This window comes from Myotis myotis, unplaced genomic scaffold, assembly GCF_014108235.1.
Source record: "Myotis myotis isolate mMyoMyo1 unplaced genomic scaffold, mMyoMyo1.p scaffold_m19_p_15, whole genome shotgun sequence".
NCBI classification, from domain to species: Eukaryota; Metazoa; Chordata; class Mammalia; order Chiroptera; family Vespertilionidae; genus Myotis; species Myotis myotis.
In genome coordinates this window covers 9,588,565-9,606,433 of record NW_023416319.1, presented here as the reverse complement: position 1 = coordinate 9,606,433, position 17,869 = coordinate 9,588,565, and the positions used below count along the sequence as shown (strand labels likewise).

The window sequence follows — 17,869 nt, the reverse complement described above, 5'->3', positions numbered from 1 at the left end:
TTATAGAATGGTTTGAAAAATATTCGAAAAAATGACTGTGAAGAAAATAAAGACCACTTATCATCACACTATTAAAAGCTCTTTGTTGAATATATGTCTTTTTCTCTTGCTCCATACACCTATAGATATACATTTTTTAATGAAGTTGAGCTTTTTTCATTTTACTAAATACTGTGATCATTGCGATTATGAATTACTTGTGAATCGATTAGTTCATCTCAGCAGCAGCCTTTTTATGGGCTGCTTGGCACTTGGTGTTCTGAACGCACCACAGTTTACTTAAACAAATGCCTATTGAGGAACATTCGCATTATCTCAAAGTCGTGGTAACAGCATTATGGTTACAGTGTTCACTCCTGTACATCCATATACCTGCATGCACGAATCCTAATATATCCTAGAATTCATGACTAAGGGTGGAGTTGCTGGTTCATTGTTCAGATTTCAAAATGATGCCAAACTGCAGTGCAGAGAAGCTGCACTAACACACATTCCTACAACAGCGGTCATCCGCGTGTCCTTGCTGGTCTCACAGTTGCCTTTCATCTTCACTAACCCGATAAATAGCAGGGGTGCGGGGGGGGGGGGGGGAGAGCAGATGACCTCACATTGTTTTACCAGTTTTTTGTTTACTAGTTGAGGTTGCGCACGTTCAAATATTGCCACTTCTGCTTCTTCTTTTGTAAATTACATGTTCATCTCTCTAACCCATTTCTTCTATTATGATATTTATCCTTGTAAATGTTACATTCATTTATTTTTAATTTTTTGAAAAATATTTATTGAACACCTGTTATGTGTTCTCTGTGCTGCTTTGTGCCGGAAAACAGTGGTGAGCAAGAAAGGCAGGGCTGCTGTCCTCAGTTTAGTGGGGGAAACACATTAACCAAATGTGTAAAGATGAGAGTGTAATGGTCATGCATGCCATGCGGCAATGGACTATATTAGCAAGTGGTTCTCACACTGTAGCAGGCATCAGAATCACCTGAGGGCTTGCTAAAGCACAGGTTGCCGAGCCTTCCCCCCCACCCCACCCCCCCGCCCCACCTTCTCCAGAGTTTCTGATTTAGTAGGTCTGAGACCCCAGGAGATGCTGATGATGCAGGTCCACAGACCACGTGGAGAACCTCTGCTCTAGAAATTTAACTAAACACAGAGGACAAAGTGGCTTTCCCAAAGAAGTGATGCATGAGCTGAGGTTTGAAGGCATTACCTTCATGAATATCACAGATGTTCCTGTCATAGAAAAGAGCTTGTACAAAAGTCCTGTGGCAGGAGGGAGGGTGCAGAGAGCAGGAGACAGGCCCATGTGTCTGGTCAGGCAAGAGAAGACAGAGTGGTATGAGCTGAGGTGGAGCTCGTATCCAGGGCCAGACCACATAGAGGTAGTAGGACATGAAAAGGAATGTTAAGGAATTTTGATAAGATCAAGCATAAAAGGAAACCTTAGGCAATAAAGTTGTTTTGTAGAAATTAACAAAAAGGAAACAATGGCCCGGCTGGCATGGCTCAGTGGTTGAGCGTCGACCCATGAACCAAGAGATCACTGTCCTATTCCCAGTCTGGGCACATGCCTGGGTTGTGAGCTTAATTGATTCCCAGTAGGGGGTGTGCAGGAGGCAGCCAATCAATGATTCTCTCTCATCATTGATGTTTCTCTCTCCCTCTCCCTTCCTCTCTGAAATCAATAAAAATGTTCTTGTTTTTTAAAAATTGACACTAAGCAGTGGACCAAGTATGTCAACTATACATAAATAATGAAAAGCTAGTGCTTTCAAAGATAAACATTATTATTACAAAGTTACTTGAAATTCTGTTTATAAACTTTGCTAATTCCATGAAGAGCTGATTTATAAACTTAGGTTCAAATATCATTTTAAACTTAACAGTTAGAAAGAGACTGTTTCTGTAAGCAGTTGGTCTCTGATTCCTACCTGTGGTTGCTCCAGGCAACCTCACCTGCAGAGGAAATGCTGCATTCACATTAACAGTCACTGGGAAAAGCAGGGCCCAGATCCCCATCAGAAAGAAGAGAGGGCCCTTGCCCTTCAGAAAAGAGAGAAAGATACTTCCTTTGGATGAACAAAATATGCTCAAGGTTTCCCTGTTGTCGCTAGGACCGAAACTTCTCGCTGGATTCTGTCAGAAAGAGGAGAGGAAGTGGTGGCTTTCAGCAAGGATGATGGAAAACACGGCCCATCTGCTTCTTAGATCTCTTCCGTCCGCAGCTGGCGGAAAGGAGAACTTGGGATGGTGTCATCTTCTCGGTGGTCAGAAGTGTTTTAGGAAACTGAGACTGGCGTAGTGGCAGGTAAATTAGATGAGATGAGAGCCAAGGGTTTCTTTCTTGGGAACCATGGAGGGAGAAAGGAGACAGGACGAGATCCATACTGGTCGCACTGTAGTGAGAAAGGTGTAGCCATAGTGCGTTCAGGTGTGTTGGTTCTTTAAATCTTGCTCCATGTCTATTACGTAGCCTTCGAAACAGAGTTTAAATGCTACTAATTTCTTAGCCATTTGAGTCTTTATTCTTTAAAAGGGAAATGCTTTCCATCCGCTTCCCAACCTGTGCCTGAACCCTGACATTTCAGACCAAGTAGTAATAATAATAGCGATAGTAGCTAATAGAGATGGAGCACTTACTGCATGCCAGGTACTGCGCTCAGCTCTTGGTAGTGTCTTCTCCTTTTCATTCTCACAACCACCTTTGGAGTAGGTGGTTTTATCATGTCCTCTTATGGGTGGTAAAACGAAGGCCCAGTCATACAGCTAGTCAGGGGGGATTTGGGGATTTGAACCGGGATGGTCTTGACATGGAGCCCATGCTCTGAACCATCCAGCTCTACTGCTTCTCCAAGTCCCTTCTCTACTTGGGGGCAGCAAGCAAACTCTAGTGCAGACTTAGGGCCTAAAAGGAAATAAGTGCCTGCTGAGTGCTAAGCATGAAGTAAATGCTGTCAGGATAAAAGCATGATAGAGAAATAATTCTAATTTGTTGTATAATATATATTCATCCTCGTCCTGAAGACAGGGAGGCACAAACTAATTAGCACCGTGTGGAGTATGCTGGAACAGTGGGAGCAAACATTCTCTTAGGATAAACACATTTGTTTATGGGTATTCAACGAAGAGGTCCTTCCTTCCATCGTTCCTCCCATCCTCCTCCCTCCCTTCCTATCTTCTCCAAATTGTTTTTGTTACAATGAAAAAATAATCATATTAAAAATTGTTTGAAGGTCAATGGGACATTTAACCAACTTGTATTAAACACTCACTCCATCCAAAACATGGAGAGGTGGTGAAAAGCCCAGAATGTTCTGGACACTCAGCCCAGTCCCGGGACCAGTCTTATCATCGAGCCCCTTGCAGGAAGGTGAATTGAGGGGGTCTGGGTGACTCTTGCTTCTCTTTCTATTGCTTCCAACAAAGCAGACAAGCATAGGGCAGCTGCAGAATGTCTGCCAGAACAAGGCTGTGGCGCCTGTTGGGGTCCTGGTCTCCCCCAGAAGCTCAGATAAAATGCATCCCCGTGCTTTGTGCCGTGAGCCATGGGGCACCTGTGTTGGGAAGGCATGACCCTACATTTCTTGCCTTTTGCATCCTGAAGCCTTTCCTAAGATGTCGGTGCCTGCACCCCGGCCACTTACTGTTGGTGACCCCAGGACCATCCTATCCTCCTACCCCAGTCTTCCTCACCCCTGTCTGACCACAGTAGCTCCCTGCTCCCTGGAGATATCTGCAAAAAGAATGAAGTGATTTACATAATTAAAACAAATTGCTTGCCAAGTGTGAGAATCCATTGTGATAGTAGAAAGGACCGATTTAGAGGCTTTGTGAGATGCAAGGCCCAGGGACTGGGGAAGGCTCTCCCAGCCTGGAAATGTAATTAGGGCTCCTCACAGCTCTTTCTGGAGAGACTTCGGTGATTAGAGCAGGACATGCAGTTGTCTCAGGGAGGAAGCATGGACCGAAATAGAAGACTCTTAACTTCACAGGTCAGCCTGCTCAGCTTGGAGCACATGACGCAGCTCCTGAAGCAACTGCTGAAGGGAGCGTTTGGTGTCCCCCTTTGACCCTCCCCATTGCATTTGGGCATTTTCCCCTTTTTGCATATCTCCAGTCTCTATCTATCTGTTCTGTTTCTCTGGTGCCACAGAGAAAGCATCTTTCAAAACACATTAGGATTTCAGATTATAGGACACCAAGGGGACAATGTGAAAACTAGACAAGTAAATGCAGCTGTGTGGTCCTAGGTTGAATCTGGGGTGGAGGTAGGGGTGGGTGGCGGGAGTCCCGTAAAGGGCATTGTTAGGACAATTGGCAAAGCTGGAATGCAGGCTGTGGATTTGATATCAGGCTTATACATTGTTGAAGTTCCTGATTTTGGTGAAGGAGCTTGAAGTCTGACTCATTCTCAAAGGATTCTCCGTGAGATATGCAGAGAGAGAGTGAGACTGGGAAAGCTTATGGGGTGAAATAACAGCAATCACTAAATCTAGATAAAGGATGTAAGAGCTCATTTTATTATTCTTGCGACTTTCCCGTTAAGTTTGTAATTATTTCAAAATGAGAAATGTTCTTTTTTAATCCCATTAGGAGGTAATGCTGGCCTTGTAGGACTGACAGTTACTCATGTCTTAAAAGAAAAACTAGGAGGACTAGAAAAGATAAACCACACGCCTGCTCCAGATAATTTCTGTGTGAAGTAGGGAGAGCTGAAATTCGTGATTAATCGCACCCAGGAGGAAGATGAAAATCCATTCCCCATCGCAGCCCTGCTGACCGTGTGTGTGTGTGTGTGTGTGTGTGTGTGTGTGTGTGTGTGTGCGCGTGTTCGTGCGCGCGCCCCATCTCAGGGGCCTCATTATAAGGTTATGGCAGCTAAAAAGTGAGCCCTTCTGTGCGTGGAAGGACCTGCGCTGCCTTTAATGTGAGGGAAGATGGTGTTTGATTTGCAGGCTCTGTGGGTCTCCCATTCTCACAAGGAAGCAAATGAGTTGACTTGGAATCCAAGTGCTATTGTAATGTCAGATGAAACCATGGAATTGCCATGTCTTCGTCTTAACTAGCCAGCCTTACCAGCAACAGCCTCCCACTCTACACCTGGATGTATCCCCCTATCCATGGGTTGAAGGTCCTAGGCAAGGTAGAGCAATGGTGAGGGCTAAAAGCCTTCCAGGGATCTCCCTTAGGTTCTGCTCTGGGTGTGGGGTCAAGCATGAGGGCCAATGTGGTATGCACAAGAGCTTTTCTTGCCTTGTGACACTGTCACCAATCTGTGCCATTCATTGCTGTGTATAGAATGTGAAAAGGTATGTAGCAAAGTTCAAGGTGTCTCACCTTGCTTTTACCTTCCTGTTGGAACACGACAAAGCTCAGAGCATAGCCTGGGAGGGCTGGTAGGAACCTGGGAAGGGAACCAGTTCAGAGGTGGCATATTAACACACCCCTGGGAACCAGGTAGGCCTACAGGTGAGTGAGATGAACCACGAGGTGATGTAACAGGAGAATAAAAGTCTATGGAGAGGGCTTCTCAGAATGCATTCCACTGCTGCCTTGGGGGAATGGGGCCTGCTAAGGTCATATTGGCCACATTTCCCAGAATGCCTGAGTTCTACATTGCAAATCTCCTTGTTGGTAAATACTGGCAAGAATTTTAAAAAAAAAAATTAAGAACTGAATAGGCCAAACAAACACATCTGGCAGGTGGGACCGGGCCACAGGCTTGCCAGCTGGCAGTCTCTGATCTATTCCGACCCATCATGTTCCATGTTTGACAATTGTATTCTGCAAACAGTCATTGGAGTCCAGCAAGGTGCTGTCACCCGAGAGGGCCAGGGACTGGTCTGCGACCACCCCGCAGGGTAATGTCAGAGGTGGACAGACTGCAGCCACGTGTCAAACTTGGGCACTGACCATTCTGGTTTGACATGAAAACAAAAGTTTGGCTAAAGGATCCAGCCTCATGAACAGGAGTAACTAATGCCAAATGTTTTTTGAAAAGAAAATTAATTCCATCATGAAATCTCCTCTAACATCCTACTCTGCCACATGTTTATAGAAATATCTCCTTGAAACTCAATGGCTATGTTTCTTCCTAACCACAAACAACATGCTCTTCAGAAACAAATACGTGTAAAGATGGGGTTCAGAGTGTCAGCTACAACTGCTAAAGTACCCCCCACACACACACACACACACACACTTTTAAATGATTTCTCGCAAAAGAAATTTCTAGCTTCTAACAAAAGAAGTATCTGGCTTTCCCTGGGAGCACTTTGGGGAGTTTATAACGGAGAGGCCTCTGTATTCCCCAGGCCTCGGCGGGGGGGGGGGGGGGGGGGGGGCACGGAGAGGGAAGGCTTTCATGCACACCCCAGCCCCCTTCCCAATGCATTGTCAAATGTTTACCTGCAAGTAAGGCTCGCCTGTGCCTGGACTCTGGAGGCAGATGGACTGGGGTTCAAATCCAGAGCTTTGGGGCCAACACTCCTTCAGTTCCTCCTGCTTAAGTGGAAGAAGAATGGTACCTCTTAGAGGCCAGTTGTAAAATGGAATGAGAGAACTTCTGCATAGCATGGCATGGAGCTGGGCCTGCAGCAGGTGCCCAGGAATGAGTGCTCCTTGTCCGCTCTCCTTGTCTTCAGCACTCAGGGGATGAAGGAAAATGCATTTCCAAAATGAGCAGCGTGCCCACCCACATGGGGCAGACCCTCGGACCCGGGAAGGGAATGTGGGGAAGGATGTGCCCTACCCCACAAGAGCAGCTCCTTAAACAGCCTTGTTTTGGGTTGTTTCAGGGTGGTTTTGTTTTGTTTTTTGTCTTGCTTATTTATATTTGTATTGATTTCAGAGAAAAAGGGAGAGGGAGAGAGAGAATCATTGATTGGCCGCCTCCTGCACACCCCCCACTGAGGATTGGGCCCGAAACCTGGGCTTGTGCCCTGATCGGGAATCTAACCGTGACCTCCTTGTTCTTAGGTGGATGCTCAACCACTGAGCCACACTGGCCAGGCATGGGGCGGGGGGGGGGGGGTGGTTGTAAAGTTTTATCAACCTTCAGTTCAACCGTGTAAAATGTATAATGCAATGGTTTTGAGATATTCACAGAGATGTGCAACCATCGTCACAGTGAATTTTAGAACATCTTCATCACCTCTAAAAGAAAAAGAAACCCCTGTTAGCTGTCACTCTCTAATCTCCCCATCCCTCCAGCCCTGAGCACCCACTAATCTACTTTCTCTGTAGGTTTACCTATTCTAGATATCCCCTGTAAATGGAATCATATACTATGTGATCTTCTGTGACTGACTTCTCTCACTTAGCATAATGTTTTCAATGTTTTTCCATGTTATAGTACATATCAGTATTTCATCCATTTTTATGGACAAATAACATACCATATTGTCTTTATCCATGTATCCACTCAGCAGTCTGTGGCATTTGTGTTTCCACATTTTAGCTATTGCGAATAATGCTGCTATGAATGTTCATGTACAAGTCTGTGTGTGGACATATATTTTCCTTTTTCTTGAGTGTAAATCTACGGGTAGAATTACTGAGTCAAATGGTAACTCTGTGTTTAACTTTTTGAGGAACTACCAAATTGTTTTTTCAGAGCAGCTGTACCCTATTATAGTCTCACCAGTGCGTAAGGGTTTTGGTTTCTCCACATCCTCACCAGCACTTGCTATTGTCTGATTTGTTGACTATAGCCATACCCATGAGTGTGAAGTGGTATCTGATTGTGGTTTTGACTTGCATTTCCCTGATGACTAATGATGGGAAGCATCTTTTCCTGTACTTTTAGCCATTTGTATGCCTTCTTTTTTTTAACTTTTTTTTATTGATTTCAGAGAGGAAGGGAGAGGGAGAGAGAGATAGAAATGATAAGAGAGTCATTGATCTGCTGCCTCCTGCACGCCCCTCATTGGGGATCGAGCCCGCATCCCGTGCATGTGCCCTTGATTAGAATGGAACCTGGGACCCTTCAGTCCACAGGCTGAAGCTCTATCCACTGAGCCAAACCAGCGAGGGTCATTTGTATGCCTTCTATGGAGAAATGTCTATTCAGATCCTTTGCCCATTTTAATTGCATTACTTGTCTTTTTACTATTGGGTTGTAAGAGTTCTTTATAAGGTCTAGATCAGCCATGGGCAAACTACGGCCCGCTTGAAATGAATAAAACTAAAAAAAAAAAAAAGACCGTACCCTTTTATGTAATGATGTTTACTTTGAATTTATATTAGTTCACACAAACACTCCATCCATGCTTTTGTTCCGGCCCTCCGGTCCAGTTTAAGAACCCATTGTGGCCCTTGAGTCAAAAAGTTTGCCCACCCCTGGTCTAGATGCAGGTCCCTTATCAACTATATGACTTGCAAATATTTTCTCCAGTTCTGTGAGTGGTCTTTTCACTTTCCAGATATTGTTTTTTGAAGCACAAAGGTTTTTCATTTTAATTAAACACAATTCATCTATTTCCTTTTGTTGCTTGTGCTTTTGGTGTCATATTCAAGAATCTGCTGCTAAATCCAAGGTCACAAAGATTTATTGCTGTGTTTTCTTCTAAGAGTTTTATAGTTTTGGCTCTTGCATTTAGGTCTTTGATCCATTCTGAGTTAATGTTTATATATGATCTGAGGAAAGGATCTAGCTTTCTTCTTCTTTTGCATGTGGGTCTCCAGTTGGATAGCCATGTTTTAAAGGAAAAAAATGAACTGTGGCATGATGTGGTCATCCACTAAGACATACCTTAGCCCAGCCCTCCTTAGAAGCCCAGTGGCTACTCACAGGACAGGAAGGGTCAACTTTCACAATGGGAGAGCCGCTTCAGCAGCTCTAGTCTGCAAGCCATGGAGTGTACCCCTAAAGTTGATAAAATACGCCCACTAAGTGGATGAAATAATAAGCACAATGGGGGTAGTGGTTTAATCACCCTAATTTATGCCTGTCTCTTACTCCCTGCCATCTCAGCCTTTTGGCAGAAATAAGATATAACAGAAATAGAATGAACCATTTGTCAAAGACTAAGAGCTGATTCTTGGCCACCCTTGTGACCTTAGATGAGTCATTTAACCTCCTGAGCCTTAGTCTTTTCATCTCTAAAGTGGATAATGATACCAAGTTCCCAGTAGTATTGAACGGGTTAAAGAAAGCATTCCCAGTTGAGGGAAAGCACATGGTACCTGGTGTCCAGTGGCCATACAGAGCACATGAGCTTACCCTTATCATGCCTCTCTCCCTTTTCCACCACTGACCAGGCGGAAAGCTAACTGTGTCGGCTACTTCAGGTTATAGAGGCTAGAACCCCAGAATCCAGACAGTAGCCAATTCCAGAGGCACAGACCCACCCCTTAAACTCTCCTGTGCTAGACCCATCCCTCTACTCAAAGCATTAATCCCAGGAAGTCTTAGAAAAGAGCAATTCTTGGACACACCCCATCTCGGCTGAGGGTGTGCTGGGAAGGTGCTCAGGCCTCAACACATCTCAGCGTTGCAATCAGAACACCATTGATTGGAAAGAAAACATGTAACCAGCGTAACCTTCAGGTTGGAAGAGAGGATCTTCAGAGTGTGAGCTGAGATTTTCGCCTGGGCCTACAATTCTCTCCAATGGTGCCCTGCCCTTGAGTGAAGGCATAGCGTCATTGCCAGGATCCAGCATCTTACCTGGGGTGGGCAGCAGAGGGCTAGTGGATATGAAGACCCTGAGAGCAGTAGGACGAGCTATGCAAACACATCAGGACATGAGAACCCATGAGGAGCCATTGGCACACATCATAGGGTGTTAGAGCTGAGCGGGACGGCCTCATTTGACATAGAAGACACCTATGTCTTGGAGACCTGAGCGACTTGGCCGAGGCAAGGCAATGAGTGGCTACAGAGTTAGGTACCTTGTGCGCATGCCTTAGGTACCTAAGGCCATTGATGTTGGAGAAGGTGTCCCAAGAAAGAGGCTGTGTGTTCAGGTCTGGAGCTGAGGGCACCGGAAAAGCAGCTCAGGAGCTGTGTCATTGGGGAGAGGGACGCCAAATAGACATCGAGGCAGAGGCACAAGGGCTGGAGGAGGCTTCTCTGCCTCTCCATCGTGTCAGAGGTCCTTCTCATAGGTTATTTCATCTCGGCTGAGACTTCAGGATACCAGAACAAGATGGTGGGACATCCGTGACCCAGACCTGGCTCTGCCGCTGACCATCCAGGGACTCGCCAGGAGCAGCACTTACCCTCCGATCCCGGGTCTTCTCATGGCAAATGAGATGGGAGTCAAGTAGGTGAACTTGGAGGCCTGTGGTCCTAGCTAGTCTTCAAGCTCAAGGCCAGGTCGTGCTTGGGGTGGCGAATTAATGTGAGGATGAACAGCTTGCTGTGAGCACATTGAGAAATAAGTTTGGGGTGATGATTTTAAGTTCCGCTGTCTTTTTATGCATCTGTTTGGGTGATACCTTTGACCCGATTCATAGAGAGTTCACCAGCCTAATGTACAATCTTAGGAGATAATTGCAATGGATGAAAGTCTCTTGAGTCAATTAACTCTTATTACCTGGAAACCATTTATAAGAGGCAATAAATTATTGGGACAACACAATTAGCAGTCCCACAATAAAACGGTTTCACGTGTTTGCTCGCAGGCGCCCCCACCCCCCGAGGGCCCACCAAGTTTAAGGGCACGTATTTGAGGGGATTGCTGTGCCCTTTGTGTTCACAGGCGTGTGTTAACATGCAGACATATCCCAGGCTAGACCGAGGCAATGAAACAAGCTTTCCACGCCTGGGAACAATGACGCCTGTGTCATGGCCAGTCAATGGCCGTTTCAGTGCCCTGTACCTAATAGGCCCTCACCGAATGGTGGCCAATCTGTTGAGTGATATTTGAGGTTGGATCTTGGGATTCTGTTTAAAGACCATTTCTGACACTTCCACCCTCGAATTTAAAAACTGAAATCGCTAGGCATTTAGAAAGACCCTTTTTCCATCAAGTTACCAGTTTTAGCGTGGATGGGGTTGGAACCAAAGACAGGTTTAGATGTGGATTCTACGAGGTACCACTGCCATGCAAGTAAGCTCTGGGAGCCCCATTGTCTGTTATGTATTTTTAAATCTGTGAGAGAGGATTGTCTTGTCCCTGAGATGGCCCAAGCTTGAGTGTGTCTTCAGGCAGTAGGAGCCTGGGCCCCTTTCCACTGAATCGCACACCATTTGCTTATTAAGTGAGGCCAAGATTCCAGAATCTTCTGCATTCATCTACCTGGCATCTACTTGCACTGACCTTTCAGTGCTTCTGTCATCTAAAGCATTTTTCCCTCCCCTGTTGCATTATAATCACGATCCAAATTCCTAAATTCCAAAGGAGTGGGGTGGAAAAACAAACCCCAGAGTACAACAATGTTAATGATCAACGTTTTATTTTTATCGTGTTGACTTTTTCAACCGCAAGCTTACAGAATTATCAAGGCACACCGCATTTGTCCAAATAAGCTGGAAATAATAGACTGACCAGAACTGGTGCTGAGAAGGCAAATTTATAAGTCGAGTAATTGAAAATGTAATAAAGAGGGGGGGAAAAACACAGGTTGCCATAGAATGTGGTTCTCTTTTGTGTGTGCTTCCAACTTTGTGGGTTTGTTGTTGTTTTTTTTTTTAACATCACCAGATAATTTTATGATCGCCTGTCTGTGACTTCTTCAATGATGATAAATGTGCGATCTGATCTTTCAGAAGAATAAGCAGCTCCTTGTTAATTAATTTATACAGCTGTCAGTGCAGCTTTCTCTCTCTTTGCACTCGAAGTGTTTCCCTGCCATAGATTTTCTTGCCTTTCCTGGCAAACCTCCAGTGAGAGCCTGGGATTTATTAGGCTGACTTGGTGCAAAGTCTATTGATTGTGGCCCCGAGGGTAATAACTAAATAGAGCCGGAGCAACAAGTCAATAACACCATTGTTGCTGCAGCCGGCATTCACTGGGGGAGCAAGATTGTTTTACAGCAGCCGAGGGTAATCATGGGCAGATCAGTGTTGAACACGCGCTGCGTGCCCCGTGTTAGGGCCGAGGACTGTTTGAACGCTTTCAGCGGGATCGCTGGAGAATCGGGTGGGGTACTGGGATTATGAACCCTGTGAACTCCTTCATTACAGCTTAAAGGTTGCAACTTCAGTTTTTAACATCTGCCGCAACCTCAGGGAGCTCCAAAGCAGGGCTGGTGCAAGGGAGTGCATGCACGGGCCTCGGCCTCAACACGAAGTGGGCCGCTCTCTCTGTGTCCCAGACACAAGATGGTTATGAGCAGATTCTTTCACAGCTGCTGTCTGTTGTCCATCCATCCATCAGCCGTCCATCCATCCATCTGGGTAGTCCATCGTTGTGAGTCCCCATCCCTAGCTTCTCACACCCTAGAATATGCTCAACATGAACCAACTTTCCAGGAGCTATTGAGACCCCAAAGGAAGTCATATCCTCGTCGTTTTCTCAATTCCGAGACCTGAGTTGCACTGACTTCATTTTAAAAACCACTTTCTTAAGGCTTGCTTAGAGAGAGACACCAATCACAGCTTTCAAAGCTCTTTTCCAACTGCTCCAAGTTCAAAACTCTGACTTTCACGTACCTGGTGATTGTTTTTTAAATGCAGAAAGCAAAGTCAGAGTCCCTGTCAATGCCTGTCTCTCTTGCCTTGTGAAGAGTCCTCGCCAGGCCTCCTGTGGGAAAGCCGTTTCTGTGCCTGGAGGACTAGAAGGTCAGGAGACAGGTTGCGGACGTGGCTGGTGCCAACCACTGTCCCAGCCTCCCAGACTCATCTTGTCCAGGTGGTGTTTGAATCAGTGATATGGGCTGGATCCCGTAGGCCACCACAGCCCACACTCCAGGTACTAAATCCATCACTGATGGATGAGTAAGTGCCTTTTCTTCAGGTGGAGTGTGGAGACAGCCACGGGGCAGCCCTTTGAGTCTTTAACATAGAGTACTGTGGAGAAAAAGGCAATTTCTGGGCAAAAAAAGTAGAACCAAGACTTTGCCCAAAGGCTTGCATTCTGAATGGAATCACCAGTAGTCCTTGGTGATGATCGCATTTCGATTCCATGCCTGGCGTTCATCAGTCAGAGACAAAAGTCGTCGGCAGGGAGGGAAACTAGCCACTCTGCCCACAATCATGAGAGCATCAGGGTTCCCACTGGTCCCCACAGGGCTCAGGTTTCTGGACATTGTGGCATTTGTCCCCTGGCTCCTTCCTGAGGAAGTGCTGATGTTACATTAGATTCCACCTGCACTGTCGTTGAACTGCCCCAGGTAAATAGGAAATATTGATGACAGCAGGTTCCCTAATGACCTTGGTACTCACATTACTCTGTGTGACTATGACCTGGAACCACCAGTCAGCCAGATGAGTACCACCTCCTTTGAAACTTAACCCAAGGCCATCATTGCCAAGGTGTTGAACTGAAGAACCATGGGATGGCTTCGGGGAGGCAGGCACCTCCGAGCAGTTGTTAGTTTCTTCTGCTGAGGCCGTCAGCCACTATCACCCTCATTCGTGCTCCTCCTAAGAGTGGTGCCCAGGTGTGGCCACATGAGCCAGTTCCCCACAAATCCCCACAAACCCTTGCATGACCCAATCTAGACTGAATACAAACATTCCACAGGATGTTATATTTGTTAACAAATTTCATTATCCTGTACAGGACTAAGACTTTTCCCTGTTCACTCCTATTTGGCTAAAGTTAACCTTGGCAAATCTGTGGCAAAAATAAAACTGGGGAGGGTTTTGAAAAATGACTTGCAATATGACTTCGCTTTCATGAAAGGCTCAGAAGCATGGAGCGATTCCATTAGGTAGCATTCCTTCTGGAAAAGAATTTTTTTTTTTTTGAAGAGTTTAGTCAATACTACCATGCAATTTATGAGCAAAGGTGGGCCACTTCCTCCTCCACTGGGACATGTAACTTTCTCATCAGACATTTTTGTGTCTGAATAAAGAAATTCCTGTCCAATCTGCTTAGGTTCAGCCCTGTGATCCAAGCCGTTTTTGACACATCCCGATGACCTCAGACTTGATAAGCTCTGGCAGAGGGGAAAAATATGCAGGAGAAGTTCAGGAGTCGGGGGGGCAGCGAGGATGATCATCTAAGTTGATGTGTAGAATACTTTCAAATCCTCAAAGAAGATGTTTTGTCTGCGTGGCTGTGGAAACCTCACGTAGGCGTTATCACAACTTGAATAGAAAAAAAGAGGGACGGAAAACACCCAAGAATACACGCATTCGCAGTTCTTTTGGATGATAATACCAATATCCCATCTCCAGATTTCCAATCGTGGAGGCCAGATACTCCTTGATTACCACTCTTCCAAGTGTCAGAGGCCGTCAGAATCTTCTCGGGTGGAATAAACAAGGGGATAAACAGCTGAAAATAGCAGCTTTGTGTACCTGCTAGGTGCTGAGAGGTCAAAGGGAATGATGTTTGAGCTCATCAAAGGGAGTGATTCGTGAGCTCATCGGATGGGGCTGCCAGACGTATCTTTTGAAGGGGAGACTGGATTTTGACACAGAGACAAACATGGCAGGAGTTTCACAGTTGTGAACTGACAGGGGAGTTTTTCTAATGGCTACCAATAGAGCAAGTCTATTGTGAACACATCTCCGTGGAAGAGATTGTCCGTCCTCTTTTCGCCTTCTGGGGCAGGTTATTTCAAACTCTCATACACCCATGAGGCCAATGACATAGGAATCAGACTGAATTTTCAGCTGATCCAGACCTGAATTTAGAGGCTACCCCTTAGTCTGTCAGCACATGTTCACCTGCTTTAAAAAATATATATGACCATCTAGGCAAAAATTTTCTGTGACAATCAAATCTGCTTCAGCAGCTACAGCCAGCATTTGTTTTTCATCACTTCCTGGTTTTTGTTTCCTGCATCTTGTGGTTTGAAATTAATCTGAAAATAAAGAAAAATAACTATATTTTCAGTATTGCTCTTATACGGAAGCCACCACGCTCTGTAGAGCCATATTCCTCATTCACCATGTGCTGTTGTCTATAAGAGCTCCCACTCTGGGTTTCTTGTGGACTATTTTTCTATCTCAGGCCATTTATTACTTATTCAGTTCTGAATTGCCGATGTCAATGGCCTAATTCTCAACTTATCTGTATGCCTGGAATTTCAATAATTGAGGATTTGGGTAGCACCAGGATGTTGGTGGAAAGGGAATTTAACAGTTTCATGTACAGTTTGCTCAAATGCATGTACATTGTTTTGAATAAAGCTTTCAAAGCTTTGAAAACAAAATTTTCAAGTAAGTCCATTTTTCTCCTTTGCCTTCTTTCAGAGGGCATCTCCAGTTGAGGTTTGCTCTACCATCCAACATTTACCAAGTGTTGCCCACGTACTATGTAGTAGATTAGGAGCTAAATATGTATAATCTGATTTAATCATCACGTTAACCTTATAACGTATATTATGTTGTTTCCATTTTATACATTAGGAAACTAAACTGAAGCTAGTAACTTTCTCAAAGCCACGTGGCCAGTAAGAAACAAGATCCTTACGGAGCCCCAAAAGGCCAGCACGATCCAATCTCTGCCTCCCCTTCAGCTTCCCTCCTTCCCATCATTCTCCTCTCTGGACACCCTGCAGTCTCACAGTCCCTCGGGCATGCTGTGCCACCTGTCTGGAGTCTTTTTCCATCCCATCCTCCCCCATTTCCTATTGACCCAGTGCATCCTTCAGATCTCAACTCAACATCATCACCACCTTAAGGAAGCCCTCTCCAGGGCCCTCGCTGAGCTCAGGCCTATGGCAGCCATAGAGGTACAGCCATCAAGCCGAGAGGCATGCAGTAGCTCCAGGTGTTGGCACCTGCTGGTACCCAGCTCAGCAACTGAGCTTAGCCTTTGCGTGAGCACAGGCCAAGCCACTTCTGCCCACTGGGAGTCCTCTGATGGAACAGAGCCGTCTTTGCCCCAGCACTCCTCATGGGGTTGCCTGAGATTAGCCCACAGCTGCCATGTGGTTCCAGGCTCTACCTGCCGGTTCCTGCCTCTACCCCCTTTTGCTTTCCTAAGATTCAGAGCTGTAGGATGGTCAGAATCCTTTCCCTGCCCAATCCTGCCTCCCCTTTCATCTTTCACAGGGGGTACCACCCTCCAATAAACTTCCTTCACTCCTAACTCCATTTCAGCACCTACTTTCATAGAAATCCTACTGACACAAGTCCTGTCTTCCAGACTCTCATGGTTTCCTATCTGCTTTTCTTGTATTCATGGTTATGTGGCACTTACAGTTGGAAATTGTACTGTGTGTGTGTGTTTCAGTGAGGTCTGGAAGCTCCATGAGGCCAGGCCCCTGTCTGATTTTGCACCATCATTGCATCTCCAGATCCAGATCTCTTCCCTTTTACCCCAGAGTTGAATTCCATCACTCCCCCAACCCTGCTCTGGTGTGTGCTCCACTGTGTGTCCGGGGCCATGGCACCGCCGTAAACATTTGAGCGCTGAGCCTGTCCACACAGCACTGAGAGGGAAGGTGGACACCAGCGCTGACTCGAGAGCACCTGGAAAGGACGTTTCCATGAGGCTTGAACCAGGCCAGGCCCTGTATTCAGCCCTTTAGCTTCCTTTTCCCACGTGGATGTGCGTGCCCTTTGGTTTCCTTTTCCTAGTGGACACTCATGCCCTTCCTCCTGGGGGAGAAGATGGGACGTGAGCATTTCCAAGCCTCTGAGTGAAAACATCTGCTCTCCATTCTTCCCGTCGCAGCGTGTTAGTAAGTCCCGCTGAAGAGCAGCTGGAGTTGACAAGACTTGTCAGAAGGTCACTGCCATCATCTGGCTGCTAGTGGGTGCCCTCGCCAGATGCCAGTCTGGGTGCTCACACTTGGTTCACCTGAATGCCCTCCAGACTTCTCATGGGACACAATGTTCTCCCTTCATCTCTGCCCTGAGCTGCTAGGGAGTGTGGGCCAAGGGCCTTTCAGCTGCTGCCACAGTTCATTCCCGAAGTGGATGCATTCCTGACAGACCACTTGTCTGGGGGTGGTGTTAGGGGAAGAGGGCTGGCCTGGTTAGATGGCTCCTAAGGCCCTTTCACCTTCCAGTTTCAACTGTGTGATTCAGTGATTGTCGCCTTCAAAATATAGTGTCCATGGAACCTCTAAGAGCCTTGTAAACGAACTACTGCCAAAGCAAAAGGGTAGAACTTAGCAAGAGAGAGGTTTACATACACACACACCAAAAACGTGTGGACATGAATCTGGACAACCTGAAACAGTCACGCTTGTATTTTCTCTCTCGAGTGAACTCCGAAGCCATAATTAAGCGAAGACAAAAGCATATATACATTGAAAGAAAGGCCTGTAATCTTCGGGATAATTCTGAGGTCATTAACACAGCAGAGCTGCACGAAGGCCCGTGTGCAATGAGTGGAATTTTCCAACATTGATTAAGCTGGACTCGAAGAGAACTGAGTCTTTGTCTGAAAGCTGCCAAATGAAAACAACTTTGGGATATTTAAATGCAGGTTGGAAATTGGTTGGAGTAAGGGATATTTAAACCACAGCTGTTCAAGGGCTAAAAACATATGAACTTGTGTGCGTGCATACACGCACACACACACACACACGCACGCACGCACACACACATGAACGCACACTCTGCCTCTGAAAACAAGTTAGCCAAAGGTGTACATTCCTTCTAAGTTCTCATGATCAACAGATGTAAATGTTCACGGTGTTCAGATGACTTATGGACCCTAATGAGATTTCAATACTGAGCAAACAATAAAAATTTATGCATTGCATAGTTGCCGTGGCCTTTGGCTCCACGGCTAGTGTTCCACCCTTTCAACAGCTTCAGTAATATAATATCCAGCTGGCTTTGGAG

At 45.9% G+C, this 17,869-nt stretch overlaps 1 protein-coding gene across 6 annotated transcripts in view; it reads left to right on the top strand.

Moving 5' to 3' along the window:
* VTI1A (vesicle transport through interaction with t-SNAREs 1A) overlaps window positions 1–17,869 on the top strand; it is a 314,965-nt gene that overhangs the window by 271,128 nt on the left and 25,968 nt on the right. The gene's annotated exons all lie outside the window — the stretch shown is intronic.